This window comes from Mauremys mutica, chromosome 17 (assembly GCF_020497125.1).
Source record: "Mauremys mutica isolate MM-2020 ecotype Southern chromosome 17, ASM2049712v1, whole genome shotgun sequence".
NCBI classification, from domain to species: Eukaryota; Metazoa; Chordata; order Testudines; family Geoemydidae; genus Mauremys; species Mauremys mutica.
The window spans coordinates 21119373-21139465 of record NC_059088.1 but is presented as its reverse complement, the minus strand read 5'-3'; the positions used below and the strand labels follow the sequence as shown (position 1 = coordinate 21139465).

At 44.6% G+C, this 20093-nt stretch overlaps 1 protein-coding gene across 6 annotated transcripts in view; it reads left to right on the top strand.

Moving 5' to 3' along the window:
- The first annotated feature begins 8881 nt into the window (after window positions 1-8881).
- The window catches only part of DEDD (death effector domain containing), a 40092-nt gene continuing 28880 nt past the window's right edge, over window positions 8882-20093 (top strand). The window contains exons 1-2 of one of the 6 annotated variants that reach the window (XM_044991278.1): window positions 9392-9514; window positions 11209-11271. The gene's annotated coding sequence lies outside the window, so the exon portion shown is untranslated. Of the gene's footprint in view, window positions 8910-9391; window positions 9615-10060; window positions 11272-11634; window positions 11767-20093 lie in introns of those variants that run through there. The other 5 variants (XM_044991279.1, XM_044991277.1, XM_044991281.1 and 2 more) reach the window with 5 other exon arrangements.

Here is a 20093-nt window from a genome sequence, read left to right as displayed (position 1 = left end):
TGCTTGAATAATAAGAGTATAGCAGTAGGAATATTCTACTGATTCTGATGACCTGACTAGGATGGTGATGGCGATTGCGAAATGCTTCGGGAGATTAGAGAGGCTATAGAATTAGAAAACGAAGTAATAATGGGGGATTTCACAACTATGCCCATATTGACTGAGTACGTGTCACCTCAGGATGGGATGCAGAGATAAAGTTTCTAGAGACCATTACTGACTGCTTCTTGGAGCAGCTAGTTCTGGAACCCCCAAGGGGAGAGGCAATTCTTGCTTTAGTCCTAAATGGAGCATAGGACTGGTCCAAGAGGTGAATATCATGGAACCGCTTGGTAATAGTGACCATAATAAAATTACATTTAACATTCTTGTGGGGCAAAAAACACCAAAGAAGCTCACCACAGTAGCATTTAACTTCAGAAAGGGGAACAACACAAAAACGAAGCTAGTTAAATGGAAATTAAAAGGTACGGCCCCAAAAGTGAAATGACTGCACACTGCATGGAAACTTTTTAGAAACACCATAATAGAGTCTCAAATTAAATGTATACCCAAAATAAAAAAAAATAGAAAGAGGACCAAAAAAGTGCTACCATGGCTAAACAATAGAGTAAGAACAAGTGGTTAGAAGCAAAAAGACATCCTTTAAAAATTGGGTGTTAAATCCTACTGAGGAAAACAGAAAGCAGCATAAACTCTGGCAAGTCAAGTGCAAAAGTGCAGGCCAAAAAATAATTTGAAGAGCAACTAGCCAAAGACTCAAAAACTAAAGGAGCACTCAAGGAAGATGATGCCATTGTAGAGAAGCTAAAATTAATTCTTTGCATTGGTCTTCACTGCAGAGGATGTGAGGGAGATTCCCACACCTGAGCCGTTCTTTTTTAGATGATAAATCTGAGGAACTGTCCCAGATTGAGGAGTCAGTAGAGGTGGTTTTGGAACAAATTGATAAACAGTGAGGAGTTACCAGGACCAGTTCACCCAAGAGTTTGGAAGGAACTCAAATATGAAATTGCAGACCTACTAACTGTGGTATGTACCTATCTCTTAAATCAGCTTCTGTACCAGGTGGCTGGAGGATAGCTAATGTGAAACCATTTTTTTAAAAAGGCTCCAGAGGCGATCCTGGCAATTACAGGCCAGTAAACCTAACTTGAGTGCCAGGAAAATTGCTAGAAACTAAGAACAGAATTATCAGACATGTAGATTAACACAGTTTGAAAACATCTGTTCAATGTGAAGTGGCAGGCAAAAATCCCAACAGAATATTGGGAACCATTAGGGAAGGAATAGATAATAAGGAAATATAATGCCAATTTATAAATCCATGGTATACCCACACATTGAATAATATATGGAATTCTGGTCATCCCATCTCAAGAAAGATATATTAAAATTGGAAAAGGTATAGAGAAGGGCAACAAAAATCAGTAAGGGTGAGGAACAGCTTCTGTATGAGTAGAGATTAGAAAGACTGGGACTTTTCAGCTTGGAAAAGAGATGAGTGAAGGGGGATGTGGTAGAGATCTATAAAATTGTGAATGATGTGGAGAAAATGAATAAGGAAGTTTTATTTACTCCTTCACATAACACAAGTACCAAGGGTCACTCAATGAAATTAATAGGCAGCAGGTTTAAAATAAACATAAGTACTTCACACAACACACAGTCAACCTGTGCAGCTTCTTGCCAGGGGATTTTTCCATGAGCCCCAAATTGGCCTGGGCCCCAGGGCATGGTCCCCAAGGGCCAGTGCAATAATCCGTTATTGCCCCCTCACACCCCACAAGGTTTGGGAAGGCTTAGCCTTCCCCAGCCTCCATTACGCACCACCCATGAGCCCTCCACTGTCTGAAGTCTGGGTACTGAGAGACCATGATCAAGTCACCCCTTAGCTTTCTCTTGGATAAATTAAATAGATTGCGATTCTTTAGACTTTCAGTCATTCTTGTAGGTCTTTGCTGAACCCTTCCCAATCTGTCAACATCCTTTTTAAAGTGTGGACACCAGAGCTGGACTCAGCATTCAGTGATGGTTTCTGCCAGTGAGGAAGATAAGTCCCCAAGTTTCCTGTGCTCGGCACATGTTGACTCTCTTTCTGTGATAATGTTTCTTACTGGTTGTCGGGGGAACGTCCTCCTGTGCCCCCTCTGTGCTAGGGAAGGGTGGGAAGAAATTCCAACCCACCCTGTACTTTGGAAGTCCAAGGTTCAACCTTGCAAGATGGCTGGCCTCCTGTGATGAATGTAGGAATCATTGGTAATATTTTTGTGAACTCTCTTGTGGTTCTGTACCCACCCCCCTCAGCATCGCTACCCCTTGTGGGGAAAGAAATCATGTTCTCCCTGGGAAATCAGGACTAGGAGGTTGAGATACCGAGGCACAAGGGCTGTCTGGGCTGGAATCAACACCTTTGAATGGGAGCCACGATGAGTGAACTGTTAACTCCTAGAATAAGCTACTCCCCCACCCACACTTCTCTGTGGGGAAGCACAGCAAAAAGCCCCAACCTGGAGAACAAAGTCAAGAGGTGGCTGAGTGTTAAGGTTACTGCTGGGATTGGGAACACACACAGGGGACAAGAAGAGACTACTTGGATTCAGCAGAACGTGGATCTCAGGTCACATGGCTCCCACCGATATGAGCTCTCTCTCAAGATCACCTCTCTCCCGCTAACCTAAAGACTTCCAGATGTATTCCAGGTGACCAATAAATGTTCTCTTAATGTGACACAGCTGCCTGGTGTCCCTGCAAATACTCGCAGACGTTGCATCACTCCCTAAAGAAATGAAGTCTGTCTCAGGAGTCTGACTTTGGCAGGACTCCCTGCAGGGAGCCCCAGAGAGAACCAGGGCTCGCTGGAACAGTTGAGGCTGCAGGGCTACCCTCGTGGAGCAGCGTGGGCCCATGGGGTACAGCCCGCGAAAAGGGTGACTTCCAGGAGGGTGTAGCCTGGACCCTGTGAATCTGAGACAACCCCCAACCTCTCCTGTGCGCCTGAGGTCACTTCCTCTTCCCCACGGCCCCTGCTCCCACGGCATGACCCTGGAGCACAGCTGAGCTTTCAGCAGCTTTGCACAAACCTGGTTTCTGGATTCTCTCCCTTAAAGGAGGAAAACTAAAGGCCTCAGGAGCTGGCAAACAACAATCCCCGGATGATCTGCTTTGAGTAGAGCCCGAAAGTTCCTTCGGGGGGAAGCCCTGGCTGTGAAACTGGTCTAATGCCTTCACCGCTGCCCTCCACTCCTTTATAATTACTCCAGGCAAGAGACTAGCTGATCCAGAGTTCTGTCCATTCACCCTTGTCTCCCAGCCTGGAGCCCCAGTGCTTTCAGCCGAACCCCTGGCTGTTGCAGGCTCTTGAGGAGCAGCAGACTCCACCCCCCTGTAAATAGATCTGTCCTGGTTTACGACGCCCAGTGCGTACGCTTGGGGTCTGCCTCTCAATCTTTGGCCCTGTGCCCTGGCCAGAAGCAGATGGACAATCTGGAGCTGATTCAGAGGAGAGCAATGGGGAGAGTCAGTGGGCTGGAGGGAGGAAAGATTAAAAGAGCTAAATCTGGAGGGAATGCTCATGTGACACTGAGACGGGGACGCCTTGGGAGCCTGCAAAGATCTGACAGGCCCTGAGCGCCATGGAAGGAAAGACGTTATTAGCATGACCCACCGAAAGCCCCTGGAACAATGGGAGGGTGCCAAGGAAGGGCATGTCCAGGCTGACTGTCAGGGAAGCTGGCCTGGTGGGTTATGAACCATCTGGGGATACCATCTCCCAAGGGGTGGTGTCAGAGCCCCATCCCACAGGACTTTATAGCCAGGTGGAGACCTGCTGCAGGGAGTGGCAGGCAGGAAGGGGTGGGGAGATTGGGCATATAACCTGTGTCCTGCTGCAGGGCAGAACAGAGAATCATACCAATGTTGGGCTGGAAGGGACCTCGAGACATGATGTAGTCCAACTGCCCATGCTGAGGCAGGACCATGTAAACCTAGATCAGCCCTGCCAGGGAGTTGTCCAACCTGTTCTTAAAAACCTCCAGTGGCGGAGATTCCACAACCCCCCTTGAAAGGTTCTTCCAGAGCTAAAGTACCCTTAGAGTTAGTCCTAGTATCTAACCTAAATCTCCCTTGGTGCAGATGAAGTGCATTACTTCTTGTCCTACCTTCAGTGGACATGGAGGATAATTGAACCCCGTCCTCTTTATAACAGCCCTTAATGTACTTGAAGACTGTTACTAGGTCCTCCCTCAGTCTTCCTTTCTCAAGATTGAACGTGGCCAGTTTCTTTAACCTTTCCTCATAGGTCTGGTTTTCTAAACCTTTATTGCTTTTGCTGCTCTCCGCTGGACTCTGCAATTTGTCCAGATCTTTCCTAAAGTGCGGTGTCCAGAATAGGACCCAGTACTCCTGCTGAGGCCTCGTCAACGCCGAGTAAAGTGGGACAGTTACCTTCTGTGTCTTACATATGGCACTCTTCATACACCCCAGAGTGATATTAGCCTTTTTCACAACTGCATCACGTTGTTGATCTATATTCAATCTGTGATCCTCTATCATCCCTAGAGCCTTTTCACCAGTAATCCCACCTAGCCAGTTGTTCCCCATTTTTGTAGTTGTATATTTGATTTTTCCTTCCTAAATGAAGTACTTTGCACTTGTCTTTATTGAATTTCATCTTGTCGAATTCAGACCAATTCTCCAATTTGTCAAGGTTGTTTTGGAGTCTAATTCTGTCCTACAAAATGCTTGCAACTGTTCCCAGGTTGGTGCCATCTGCAAATTTTATAAGCATATTCTCCAGTCCATTACCCAAGTCATTCATGAAAATATTGAATAGTACCCAGACTTAGAGAAAGAGACCTTCTAAAAACATTAAAATATATTACTGGCACACAAAACCTTATATTAGAGTGAATAAATGAAGACTCGGCACACCACTTCTGAAAGGTTGCCGACCCCTGATCTAACTTAACAAACTATATCAGATTCAAGCAGCATTTCTCACCACAGGCTTTCAGCAGTTTTACTGGCCAAACTATAGGTCAGGACCCCTTTCCCAGAGTCCAATGAATGCTTCCTTTGTTGCTTCAGATGCAGTGAATGCGATGGACAGGAGGGTGGGGAGTCCTGGGTGTTTGTCTCTCCTTTTCATAATTTCAGTCCCTCTCTTGAAAAACATTTCCAGCTAGGGAATAGGGGACAAAGAGTCTGTGTGGAAGGATGTTCCTTGCTGTTTTTTTCTCACCTGTTTGAGTTTTCTTTATTTCCCTTCCTGCTTGATGACTCTGTTTACTGCTTAAATGCAAATTAAGCAGAACACACATTCCTTTGTTTAGGATAGCCTTGTTTGCCAACCTCATTTTGGGCAGGGTTGTGGGGTTTGGAACATGTGTTAACATCACTATACAGCGGTATTTTACAACTTTACATACAATGTTGCCACACGTGTTTTACCAGGACAATAATAATCAGCAGATTATGAGTTTTCAAATGATACCTCACAAGGCATACTTTGTACAAAAATTATCACAATAGTGTGTAGGGTGTGAACACAAGGGTAACATTCTGTCACAATCCCCTTGGTCATTCCCCATTCCCTACCTCCCTCCCTTTCTGGTTCCCAACACTATTCCCTTGGGGATCCCCATGAACTTGCTCTCTCTCCTCCTCCTTACCTTTCATCTCTTCCTGGTCCTTCAACAATAACTACCCCCAGCACCCAGCTCTATTCCACCCCATCGCTCCAGCCCATTTTATTATTGTGCATGGACTAGACCCCAAATGAAAACACATCTCCACTTTCTCCTCCATGTGGCGTCTCTGATTCTTCCTAAGTGTTGAGTTGCTTTCCCCCTTGGCAGCAATTTGACAGGGTTTCTCTCCAGGTGGGATTCCCTCATGGGCATAAGAACATAAGAACGGCCAGACTGGGTCAGCCCAAAAGTCTATCTAGCCCGGTATCCTGTCTTCCGACAGTGGCCAATGCCAGGTGCCCCAGAGGGAATGAACAGAACAGGTAATCATCAAGTGATCCAATGAGGACTAAGTTCCAGTTTACTTTTCCTACAGTATGTGCACTGATGGCATTTCTCTCCCATGTGGACTCCTCAGCCTCACCTCTGCCTGGGTCCCTGATCCAGATTTAAAGAAACAGTACATGTGTCCATCTCTCTGTCAACCCACGAAGGCCCAGATGCAGGGTTTAACGTGCGACAAAGACCCAAAATGAGGGACACAAAAACTGTTCTTGCAGGAAACATAATATGATTTGGGATCCATTTCTTTAGTGTAAATGAAATGCTCCCAAACTTCATGAACACCAAGTGCCTTGTGCCCTTCCAGAATGTTGAGTCCAGCTACACTCAACCCTCGGAAACAAAGAACTGATGTAAATAACTTTCAGTGTTAAAGGTGAGAAAACAACAGCTCTGTGCAGAACGGAGGTAACTGGGGGACAAAAATGAGTGACTTTCCCCCAAACGAGCCGGGCTCGAGAGGTCTGTCCTTATCTTCAAATCTTCCCTCCCCCATTCGGCCCCCATAAATGTTGATAAATATTTACAGATCAGTGAAGGCTTCCTCTCACTCTGATCCCCTAAGCTCAAGGCCTGGAGGAGTGCTTGTCCGGCTGATTCACTGGGCTTATCAAATCCAGTAGGGGTAGGTTCCTCTCAGACCCTTCTCAAGAGGATCTTCTCCCTTTATATGGACTGTGCTGTGCACAACAGAGCTACAGGGATCACAGAGCAATTCAATTCAGTTGGGCTTGGAACACCCGGAAGAGGCTACTCGTTCTTTCCATCCTGTACCAAGCGCCTTGCTTGGTCTTAGCAATGATCTCAGAGTGCAGAGATGTCCACTGGATAACAGCTCACGCCTCTAGAGGGCAGGGCAGGGCAGGGCTACTATCGCTATTGCACTGAGGGGGAACCAAGGCATAGAGAGGCAAGTGACTGGCCCAGGGCAGAGCAGGGAGTTGTTACTTGTGTTCATTGTTTCTCACTCAGATTTATAAGGACTGGGTCTCCTGAGGGAGTTTAAGGAAGAGGAAGGATCAGGGCCAGCTCTAGTTTTTTTGCCACCCCAAGCAAAAAAAACAAAAACAAACCTCCCCTGGAATTGTGCTGCCCCAAGCACGTGCTTGGTTTGCTGGTGCCTAGAGCCGGTCCTGAGAAGGATGGTCCAGTGCTTAGAACACTTGCCTAGGACTTGGGCAAGACAATTCCCTGCAATATCAGACTCCCTGTGTGACCTTGTATAACCCACATACCTTCTGGGTGTGATGTTCTGTCCCATCTAGTGACACTGAGACCACTTAGAGTAGGGGTCCCCAACACGGTGCCCGCCCGCCAGGGCGTCTAAGTGTGCCCGCGTACTGGCCGGTGGACAAGCATCCGCTGAAATGCCGCCGAAATTCAGTTGCATTTCAGCGGCAATGCCTCTGGATGACACCACTTGTCGGCGGCATTTTGGCGGATGCTCGTCTGCCGCCACGGTCCTCCGTGGCTCGTTGTCTGGCGCCCGCCAGACGAAAAAGGTTGGGGAACCACTGACTTAGAGAGAGAGAGAAAATTAGTTTGTTCTATAACCGTAGCTAACAGCCAGTTGGCTTTTAGCTCATGCAGTAGAGGCTCATGCACTAAGCTCCCAAGGCCCCAGTTCGATTCTGCCTGGCATTACACTTGCACAAGTCACTTAACCTCCCCATGCCTCAGTTTCCCATCTGTAACATGGGGAAAACAGCATAGCCCTGTTCCACCGGTGTGTTGTGAGGATAAACACATTAAAGCAGCGGTAGTCAATTACTTTTTGTCAAGGTGCAAATTTCTTGGTCAAAGGTATAGTCAAGATCCAGCCTCCAGAGAAAATAGTAATTAAAACCAAACCCAATGATAATGATAGTAAGTAAATGAAAAGATTTTGGGGTCCATTCAAAAGCGTCTGGCGGTCCAGATTTGGCCCACGGTCCGGCTATTGATTACCCCTGCACTAAAGGTTGTGAGGTGCTCAGATAGAATGGGAAGGGGGGGGGGTCATATTGGTAGACAGCTTTGGACTGCATTTTAGCAGATTATCAAGAAGACCTGATTTGGTGTTTCTCAACCTCATGCCATTTAAAGGAGTGGCACATAGGGCAAAAAATTTCCTGTCAGAGTTAGCATATTTGTTCTGAGTTGTCACTCCACCCATAAGTAGCTGAGCTGGGGTTAGTGCTGGATTGACATCAGGGATAACGTGGGGTCTTTTTGTCATAGAATCCTCTTAGCAAACTGTTCTGATCGTTCCACCACCCTTTGTAGATAGTGGGGACTGGAAGAAATATGTCTGAAGTCATTCTGTAGCCTCAACACTTGGAGTTCGGCGCTAGTAAGCCGTGGACAATAGCTACTCCTTCTAGAATGCCAGAATGAGGCTTTTAATTTTTCTCTGCTCTGCTGAGTTATAGGGCTAGTGAAAAACAGAATTTCTCCAGCTGATTATTAATATATTACAGGAGCATCTGGAGAGTCCAAGCAATAAGGGCCCATTATGTTCCGTGCTGTACAATCATATGGTGAGAGCAGACTCAAGGAGCTGACTAGCTAAATAGACAAGACAGACAAAGAGTGGAAGGTGAAACAGACTCACAAAGCAGGGAAGTTATTTGCCTAAATACCAGTGGTTCCCAGAGAGGCATGTCCATTTTTCAGACATCCACTGCCATTGATACAATACAATACCCAACAACACACAAGCAGCTTCTAAGCACCTTTCTTTGTAGCTGCCTCATCTCTATAAACCAGAGGAACTTTTTTTCCCAGCATGCTTTTCTAGAGGCTAGCTCTTTAAATTTGACAGAGCCAAATACCAGCAGCCCTAAAATGGTGATTTGCCACTGCACTGGGTTGCTTCTTCTTCTTCCTTTCCAATTGGTACGTATTAACCCTGGTTATGTTTTCATCTTTCTTATTTCTGCGGTGATGACACATACTCACAGTAGATTAATGATAATTCAGACCTTGAGGCCCTGATCCTGCTAGAATGTTTTATTTAGATACTAATAAATACAAGGGAACGCTCATCAGCTGCAGGCCATGCACTGCTTCAACAGCGGAGCCTACTTTCCCACGTGCCCATTTGCCCTTAACAAAGATGGTAGCACTCTCCCATTCTCTTCAGTAGCTGTGAAGTCAGATCCCGGATGTGCCTGCCCGTCTTTCCTCTACCGACATGGCGGGCTCCTCCCCATTCTTCCCAATGGTATTGAAGCCACCCAGGAATACCCCGGATGGAGCCGCCAGCCTGCCCTCCACAAAAATGGCGGCCACGCCCCATTCCTTCCTATGGCGGTGAAGGAAGGCGGCGGGACCCCGGATGTAGGCAGCTCCTCCTCCTCCTCCTCCACCACCCCCCGCCCACTCGGGAGGAGGTGCCGGTTACCCGGATGTTGCTCCTGCTCTAGCGGCAGCCGCCGCCTCCCTCGGACGGGGAGAGAAGCTGACGGATCCAATATGGCCGCCCTGATCCTGAGGAGAGAGTGAGAGGCCTAGGAGCCCGGGGCAGCCCCCCAGCCCGGCAGCAGCCGCCGCCCCTGGGGGCGGGGAAAGGAGGAGCGGGGGGAACCAGCCCCTGCAAAGGTCCAAGCTCCCCCCAGCTCCTGCCACCCCCCCGGTCCCTGGGTGTCCTGGTCTCTGGGGGGAGGGGCAGCCTCTAGCTGATCGGGGGGGAGCACTTGCCATAGGCCCCCTGTGCCAGCTCCCACTGAGCCCCACCTCCTGGGGTACGGGGGGGATGGGGAAGCGAGGGTAGAGAGCAGGCAGCTAGGAGGGTCCCGGGGTTGATCATTGCTGGGGAGGAGCGAGCCATTCATTTCTAGCTTCCCCCCAGCCCTCTTTCCTTGGGATCTTTATTTTTGTTGGGGGGTGGGAAGAGGGCAATAGAGGTGGAGAGAGAAGCGTGACAGGCAGGTGGGGAGTCTCAAGGTGGCTTTTTCGGGGGGGGGAATAAGCCAGTTAAAAACATACACATTTTCCAGCTTCTAATAAACCCAGTTTTCCTGATTTATTTTTTACTTGGGGAGGGGCAGGATTAAATGTGTATATTGACGTGTGGGAGAGGTGGGGGTCGTCTCTGGGGGAGAGAGTTGTGGGAAATTAAAACAAGACACTTTAAAAAGCCTTTTCTCAGCTTCATAGTAAACCAAATTTCCCTGGCCTAGGAAGGGAGAGGAAAGGGGGTCAGGGACAAGAACGCAGGACTAGAACTGCATATTGAAAGTAGTTATAGCAAATATTAATTAATAAAAAGGGAGAAAAGCAATCACAGGCAAAAAGCAAGCTGTGTGATGACATTAAGCATCTTCAGATAACCCTATTTTAGTGGGTTAGTTATATTTTGGGAGCTTATTATTTTCTGGGGGAAGTCAGATTTTTAATTTTTTAATATTTAAAAAGAATGTAGGAAGATACAGCTGTGCAGCGTGGGGAAGAGCCTTACAGTTGAACAGCTGTGTGGCAAGCCAGTTTTCTGAAAATCTAACACCCAATTTCTAAATCTCCTGCTTTTGGAGAGGGATCTGTTCTTTGGGGTAAAATAGTATTACGAGAAGAGTGTGTAGGGGGGAAGACAAGCACTAAAAGTAACCATCACAATTAAAAATAAAGAAGTAAGTACAGGTTGAATTTTCAAGTATTTTGCAGATTCTGATTACTTTTTCTTGGTTATTGTGGTAGAGTCTCTAACTTAAATTTCCCAGAAATTTAGTTAGTTATAATAAAATTAGAATAAAATAAATTGGGACCAGAGGAAAGTAGACAAAACCTCCTTTTTAAAAAGAGATCCACTCTATATTTGCAAGAGTGGCAAAGAAGCTACTGATAATAAGGAAACAGAGTAGCGTCAAAGCTTTAGAAAAATGATGTTTTTAAAAGAAATGACCTAGAGGGTGCAGGATAGATTTTGACTCTTCCTTTCCTCCCCTTCCTTTTCTCGGTGGGGTGAGGTAGATGGAGATTTTTGGCACTGGAGTTATTAGGAAAATTCTTTAGGCAAGTCTACCTTCTTTAATATCACATCTGATGATCTAACATTAAAAGTTAGGCTTCCCTGACAGGAGAGCCATATTGTAAAATCATTCACAAAGAGTTTAAGCTGTTCTGTTGGGTTTTTTGTTCATTTAAAAAGTAAAGTAAAAGGGAGGAATAGAAGACTCTTTAAAAAATTCTTGTTCAGCCCCGTGTTCGAATCAGTGCAGTAGAACGGATATAAACAAGACAAGAAGAGCTTCAAATTAAGGTTGGTCTCTATTTTGTCTGTATTTATATATCATTTTATAATATGCTAGTGATTCATCCACTTCAGTTTATCTTCATAGGAGGTTCTATTATACCATAAGTGGAGATATTGTGCTTTGTGCTGGCTTCTGTTGTGTGAACTGACTTAGCCTCCAACTCCCCAGCTGAGGTGTAAAAGTTTCTCACGCTGTGTAAGCCTTAAAACCTTCATTTAAAATTGAACATGTGATTTGAGGGAGGGGGGGTGAGTATGGTTCTCAATTCAAGACATGATACTAATTGTTAGGCCTGAGTCCAGTTGCGCTTGGTTTATCTTCTTGTCAGCCTTCTAGAATCATAGAATAAAGGAGAATGCTAGAAATTCCATGACTTGAAACATTTAAAACTAGACCGGATAGTGCTCTAAATGAGCATTTCCTAAAGTGCAGTGTTACACCTCCCTGGGGTTGTCTGAAGCTGGGTCCACATATGTGTGGAAGAAGATGTAAACCTTAATGTGGGTAGGCCTTTAACAACACATGGCAGGGTTCTCTGATTAGTTTCATTTTCTTGATGGTGGGATTCAGCTTCCAGAAGTTTGAAAAACGCTGCTCTAGACAACTACATAGCAGAGATTTCTCTCCTGGAGATGAATGGGAAGGGAGAGTGGATGAGAAGTGACTTAATATATCAGACATCTCTGACCTCTTTGCTTATGTAAGCAGGTTTTTGGATAAGGTTGGCTAGACTTGAGAAGTTTTCACGGTGTGGTGCGGATGATAGAGCACTGGGCTGGGAGTCAGGAGACATGGGTCCAATTCCTGGCTCTGACACTGACCTGCCGAGTGACTCTGGGCAAGGTCCTTCACCTTACTGTGCCTTAGATTCCTGATCTGTAAAATGGAGATAATGATACTGACCTTCTTTGAGGTTGGTGGATTGGGACAGTGCTGTATGAGAGCTCAATAGTGTAGAAATAGCCAAAGCGCTGTTCAGAACACTTATTTTTCAGAAGACTCTGGATTCTTAGTTGAACTTTCATCTAGCCTTAGACTTGGGTTCCAAACCTGATTTGAGCATGACATTTGGCTAGATCCAGCTTTGAAACCCACTCATTTAAACTAGCGTACTTGGTTAGTTCTGCTGTCTGTGGCTCCTTGGGCCGTGCCTACACTATAACTTTTAACTGAGTTTGTAACTAGTAGTCTGTTTGGCTGTAAACATAGCTTGTGTCTATGCCCAACATGGTTATATTACAGTTAATAACTCTGGTAGCTGTTAACGCCCTTCCCAGCAGCCTGGGCTACTGCATGCCTGTTTTTCTCTAACTGTTCTGACAAACTTAATTTGTTTTGTAAATGGATTCCCTCACTGTGCCTGTGCATCTGAGTTGGCTGGTTTTCCTACCGCTCAGAAAACTGGGAGGATATGAGTGGGTTTCTGTATGAGAACACTTGGATACTGTGCTGATTAGTGATATAAATACCTGAAAAGATAACTGCCTAGTTTCCCCAGGATGCACTGATACAAACACTGGTAGGTAGCATGGATGTGCAAACAGGATGGATATGTGGTTGTGCTGTGGGAAAAAAAGCTTGTTGCGTAGCCACAGCCATTTTAGTTGTAACCTGGTTAGATAAGGGTGTCTATGACCAGGATACAAAACCATGGCTGTCGTTCTAGTGTAGACAGTATTCTAAGCTATTTGGCATTGGAGTCAACCATGGAATGGGCTTGTCATATTGAAAGCCGTCTTTGCACTGAAGAAGCACTGTTGAAAGGACTAATTTAAAACATGGGTCACCCCAACAGGTTTACAGTCAGTTTGTCGAACAGTGTAAACCATGTTTTAAAACTTTGGCTATACTAGTTCCTTCTTGAAGAGCCCTTCTCTAACCCCTGTCTATGCTACAGGTTGAGCCACGTTGATTATAACAGGTTACTGACACACTCATGACCTGGTAAATGTTTCCAGCTGTACTAGAAAACCTGTAACAGTACTTGGCAGGTGTATAGCACAAGTGCAACAGGCTTTTTAATAACTAGTCACTGAGCAGGGCTGATATCAAATGCCCATAGCCTATCTGCAATACAGTTTAGAACACCGGTAATACAGTTTCAGCTGTTAGCTGTGTAACACACATACTAAAAACTGTTACATGTTTTTCTAACCCGGATTGGGCTCAATCCAGTCCAGTGCAACCACTCAGTGGCATTTCTGCCAACACACAGAAATCTCCATAGTGTATCAGATCAGTGGTTCCTGCGGTCCAGGATCCTGTCTCGGCAGTGATGAATACCAGTTGCAGAGGAAGGTGCAAGAAACTCTATAGTAGACAATTGTGGAATAATACAGTTTTCTTTGAAACTGCCATTAGTGATTGGCAAGAGTGTTTATACCCCTGATATTTAAAAATAATCCCATCTCATGTGCCTGATCTTGTTATCTATATACATGTCTGGGTCTTTATTGAATTTTTGTATCAGTTGTATTTGCTTGTCCATACGTACCATGCTTCACAGTTACATTTGTTTGCATTCTGGCAAAAATCAGGCAGTTCTCCCATCTTCCCTCCCCTGATGCCATAGGTTGAGGATTGTGGGTGTCTTTCAGATGATGTAGTCCACACTGGGGTATCCGGTGCTCAGAAGCCTGGGAATTAACCTTGTTATACGTGCATTTAAGTATTCCAGTCTATGCAGCAGAAGAACCGCCCAAGAACCTGATTGCAGGCCTGACAATCATGTTGTTGTTCGTCTCATGTGCAGGGTTGAAACATTATGCCACATGCACAGTTAGGAGCCATGTGTTAAATATGTTTAAGCTTGGCAGGATTCAATTTAAATAATTAGTTGTTGTAAATGTCAATTTCACCTGACACACAGAAATCGATTGAAAAAAATCCATCAAAAACAGCTAGCAAGCATGGCCTCCACAACACCTCGGGCCTGTAGAGATCTGGTGTCCCTGGTCCGGGGCTATGCAGGGAGCTCCCTGCAGTCCCCTGTCTTGGCTCTGGCAGCTTGCTCACTCGTGGCTGGGAGTCTGGGGCATATTCAGCAGTAGGGTGGTCTCTCCAGTGGCTGGGAGCTTGTCCTTCTCTTCATGAGCCTGGCCTGGGGTCACTGCTCCACAGCCTTCCCTGTGCCTGGGTGTCTCTGGCCCTGCTGTCAGCACTGAGAGCTCTCTGCAGCCCTGCTGTCCATGCTGCACTAATCCACCCCCCTTAATTTCCTGCTACTGCAAAAATTAAAATGATTAAAAATGAAAATTCTTGCAAATAAAAAGTTGTCAAGCCTTACAAATAAAAAACATTAATTGTCAAAATTACAAAATTTCTGCAGAAAAGAACCTAGGGGTTACAGTGGACAAAAAACTGAATATGAGTCAACAGTGTGCCCTTGTTGCCAAGAAGGCTAATGGCATTTTGGGTTGTATAAGTAGGGGCATTTCCAGCAGATCAAGGGATGTGATCATTCCCCTCTACTCAGCACTGGTGAGGCCTCATTTGGAGTACTGTGTCCAGTTTTGGGCCCCACACTACAAGAAGGATGTGGATAAATTGGAGAGAGTCCAGCGGAGGGCAACAAAAATGATTAGGGGGCTGAGCACATGACTTATGAGGAGAGGCTGAGGGAACTGGGATTGTTTAGTCTGCAGAAGAGAAGAATGAGGGGGGATTTGATAGCTGCTTTCAACTACCTGAAAGGGGGTTCAAAGAGGATGGATCTAGACTGTTCTCAGTGGTAGAAGATGACAGAATAATGGTCTCAAGTTGCAGAGGGGGAGGTTTAGGCTGGATATTAGGAAAAACTTTTTCACTAGTAGGGTGGTGAAGAACTGGAATGGGTTACCTAGGGAGGTAGTGGAATCTCCTTCCTTAGAGGTTTTTAAGGTCAGGCTTGACAAAGCCCTGGCTGGGATGATTTAGTTGGGTTTGGTCCTGCTTTGAGCAGGGGGTTGGACTAGATGACCTCCTGAGGTCCCTTCCAACCCTGAGATTCTATGATTCTATGAAAAAGAATCGGATTTTGTCAAGCTTAAATATGTTGTATATAGACACTCTAAGGCTCTAGTGTGATATTTTTTTCTTGCATTTTGATCTATATAGAAGGCCTGAAGTTAGCCCCTCCCCCCCCCCCCAGTTTTGCTTTAGAAAGACTGGGAATGCTAACTGTACAGTGTCTTTATTTGTACTGGCTCTCTGATGCTGGATGGGAAGGGGCCAGCAACACACAAATTGGGTCACTGGTCAACAGCTCACAAACCCAGACAAATAAGGGTGTCATTCCCATGCCAAAGATCAGCTTTCAAGCGGAGCACTGGAAAGACCTGCTGATTTGTAATATGGAATCAAGAGAAGGATTATTCTTGGTGCTGGAGCTTATGGAACTTAGATACAAACAAAAATATGGTATTGGTCCCTTTGAGTAAAGAATTAGGGAGCTTATGGTGGTTGTGATGGTCTGGGAACTTGAAGAAAAAAAGAATCCTCAAGGAAAGAGGCATTTTTAGTATTGTAAGAATAAATAATTGCTTCTGTCCCTCCAGAATTTTGTACTCGTATAGTTAATTGAATCTAAAAGAGAAAGGGCATCTCTTTTTAAAAAGACACTGTCAACTTAATCAGATTTTCAAACAGGGGTTTGACTTTTTTCATGTTCTCTTGTTTCAAGTAATATGTAAGGGCGAAACAGTTTTGCAAAACCTTAAGTATGTGAGTATCTATTTGGACATATAACTTCAACAGGACTATTCACATGCTTAAGTTTTTGCAGAATTAGGGTTTACAGTCCTGATTCCGCAAAGACTTTACCGCTTGCTTAACCTCATGCACTGGGAGTAGTTTCACTGAAGATTAGTGGAACTGTTTGCAGTGTATAAAGTAAAACATGTGCATAAGTCTGAAGGATTGTGAGCTAAGATTGCCATTACTAAAAGGGAGGTGCGGGGGGAGGTTTGTATATTGTCTAGTGTCAGTTGAAGTATTTCCCCTGTATAGTGGGCTTCCTCTGGTTTTGTGAGTCTCACTCTTCAATAGATGGAGAAAGCTGCTATTTTTGTTTTTGTTTTAAAACGGGTTAAGTGTGATTGTAAAACTACAAGAATAGGCAGGGGTGACTCAGGACTGATGGGGAAGCTGAAACTATTTAAACTTTGATTAGATTTCAAAGTTGATGGTGGCTCTTTTAAATATATTTCTCGTGTGTTACTAGTAAATCCTTGAATTATGAAAACAAGACTTAAAAAATACAATTTACTCGGCAAGAGGTAGAGTTAAAGTTGACTTTGGAACATCAACCTTGCATTTTCTGAGTTTTATGCAAAATCTCAACCTAAGGTTTGCACTTGTATAGCTTTTAATATATTGTGTGCGTGCAATTTTTATGCATAAAGGATAGCGTAGATCTGTTATGCCACGGAATAATTTTTTGGCCATTGTTGTAAAATAAAAATTGAGTATTTTGAGAAAACAGAAATAATCTTGTATCCCAATACCTTTTGAGTTGATCTGTTGTAGAACATATGGGACTTAAGTAGATGATTTTTTTTTTGCTGTTCAAATTAAACTTATTGTACCTATATCTTTCTGAGTAGTGTGAAACAAAACAAATAACACCCCCAAAATTCCTTCATTTGAATAGATGTGTGTGGGGGGATAAATGTTTGTGTACTGGCTATTAAACTCAGTAATAGCTAGCCAGGCTGCAATGCTAGAGTGATCAGGTAATTTATACCGAGTGTGCAGGTGCAGTGTTGTCTTTGTAGCCATGCCATAACAGGCTTGTCTTACTCAGTTACAACGAACACAGTTGAGTTGTACCTGTAGATCCGCTTTCTTTCAGAATATAGCCATGTGGCTCAGATAGATGCTTGCAAGTATGCACACCTGTGTGTGTTTGTGTCAGTGCATTCTGGGAGAACCTGGGCAGCCTGGGAGGGATAGACGGCTCAGAGGATGTGTGCACAGTGTCAGCAGCCTGTGGACAATGTGCTCCTACAGCATGAAGAGCTGGGAGGAAGGGGGAACAGCCAAACCAGTCGTACATGCTCACTGCCAGTGGTCTTGTGTACACTGCAAAATAAGTGCTATGAACTGTTTACAGGAAAACAGCCAAGCATTCCAACAGCATATTAAAGGGATACCATCAACTTAAAATCACCCTGCTGTATGCAATTTTTACCCACTTTTGTTACAAGTAATAAAACACCTAAGATCACTGAGTAAAAGAGAAGAACGCCTCGCTGTTTTGCTTCATGTATTTTACAGCAGTGTTTATAGTCAGCTTCCCCTGTTTGCGTGGATCTTTCACGCAACAGCAGGAGAGAGAGAAACATGTTGAATTCTAAAATTGGCTGGAAGAGTTGGGACAGGTATAAAACATGTAACTACTTTGTAATTAAATTTTTGAACCTGGCTGGCCTCTCCAGTTGACAGTGTCCCTTTAATCATGTGGGGTGTGGACACAAACAATGGAGCAGATCTTCACCTGGTTTATATTGGCAGGAAACTATTCCAGTTTACACCAACTGAGGAGCTGGACCCACTCTCTGCCCCCATCATGCCACTTGCTTGTTGCAAACTCACGTTAAGAACTGTCCTTTAGACAGGGCTTGTTTTTTTTCCCCCCTGTAAGTGAGAGATTCTCTTTCCCATCCATACACTCACACCTTCAATCCCAGAGCAGCTCAACAAGATCAAAGGATTCTAGTCCTTTTTTTTTTATGCTACTTTACAGCAAAACAGGTTGGGTTCTCCTGGTTGGGTGACTTTGAAATTGGAGGAGAGCAGAGTTGGAGGAGAAGTGGAGTGTCTTCTATCCTGTACACAATGGAAGCCCCTGATTAAAGAAGCCTGAATACAACAGACTTAAATGTCATTCTGGGGTATTGCAGCAATGAGAAGCTGCCTGCTGGGACTTGAAGAGACTGGAGTTTTTGTGCTGAATTCTCGTTTCTGTCCAGAGTGTACAGCATAGGATTGCCTTATGCTTATTATTTTTTTAAACTTTGCGCTTCATTTTCCAGGTGTTTGGTACTCTCTCTCTCTCTCTCTCTCTATATATATATAATGTACACACACACACCTTAGAATTCTAGAGTAAGGGGTTGTTAATTTTAGTTTATACCTCAAGTGTAGGTTTTATAAATCCTAATGTCCCTAGAAATGACTCCTGAAAACAAAAATACTTATTTAAACGACGTGTGTGTATGCATATGTGTATTTGGCATTCAGACCTTGCCCTGCAGTGTTGGATTCCCAGATTCCGCATCAGGCCTAGAGCATGGGAACCAGGAAGTGAAACTTGAGTAGAAACAAAGTGAAACTGAAGTGCCGATAATAAACAAACAGCATAAATGGGGAAAAGCAAACTAGACTTTGAGTTGTTTTTTTAAAATATGTTTCTAAAACATGGAAGGTAAGTTTTCCTTGAGAGTGCCCCTTTAACTGATCTGAGTGTGGGGAGGGTTGAGGAGTGGAAATTATATGCAACAGGTGCTTCAGGATAGAACTTTGGTTGCATGGGCTGTTCCTGTATCTAAAATGATTAGTGTTGCCACTCTAGTCTTTTTTTGTGTGTTAATTGCTGCTACTGGTGGAGTGTGGGGGGGAGGAGGAGGAGGAGGAGGAAAGTGTTACTGTGTAAGCTTCCAGGCACAGTCTAGCTAATGGATTCAGCTGAATGATACTTGGCACTAATTCGGTGTCATCTCAAAGCATCTCACAAACACCAAGACGCATGACTGAGGAAGGCAAATATCATTCTCCCCTTTTTGTAGCTGGAGGAAACTGAGTCTCAGATTATGAGCCTACACCCACTGAAGTCAGTGGAGCAACTCCATCAGCTCCAGTTGGGTTGGGATCAGATCCTAACTGACATGCCCAAGGCCATGAAGTGAGTGCGTGTGTGGATCCCTGCAGCTTGCTATCATTTCATAGACAGCCAAAGTAAAGAATATGGGATGGGGGCGATATGATCCCAGCTCCTGCCAGCTGGGCACTTCTGCCTTCTGCACTAGCTGCAGGCAGGAGAAAGGGAACTACTATAGTTAAGCCACTTGGTCACGAAGAGAAGTTGTCACAAAACAAGCAAAGGGCTGGCTTGCCTGAATGCAGCAGAAAGAAAACTTTATACTACATCCAGCATGTGGAAAGGCTATATATGTTAGTGAATGTACGTTAAGTAGTTCTTAAACTAAAGCAGTACAACCTTCCTCACTTGATGTGGTTGTATAGGTATAAAGGTGCTTATACCCATATAGCAATCCCTGTGTGGAAAGGGGAATAAGCAATACTGGTGTGAAGTACCTTTATATTGATATAACTGTGTCCACACTAGGGGGTGTAGTGCTATAACTATTTTGATTAAAAATAATCAGACCCCTGACCAAAATGGTTACCCAAGTATAAAACCTGTGTAGTCCAGGCCTAAAGGCTGGAATACATTGTTGGCTTCTAAATATAACATTGATTGCTTATTTTGAAAAATGTTTTTTGCCATTTTTGTTACAGAAATTTTAAAAAAATCACTATCCATTGCAGTCTTAATATTTCACACTGTTATAGCAGCTTCTACCCGAGGATCTCAAAGCACTTTGCCGTAGCTAGTTAAACTTCATGGTGTCCTGTGAGTTATGGAAGAAGTATTTAGAGATTGCTTTGCCTACTGCTGAAATGCACTCGTTTCTGGGGTGGAACGTGAGTGCACTTCAGCACCCTTCATGAACAGCACACAGCACTTCAGAGCAGGAAGTGAATGAGGCTTAGCACTTACAGCTCTTATATCTTCAAAGCGTTGCACAAACATTCATTAAGCCTCACAGCAGACTGTGAAGTAGGT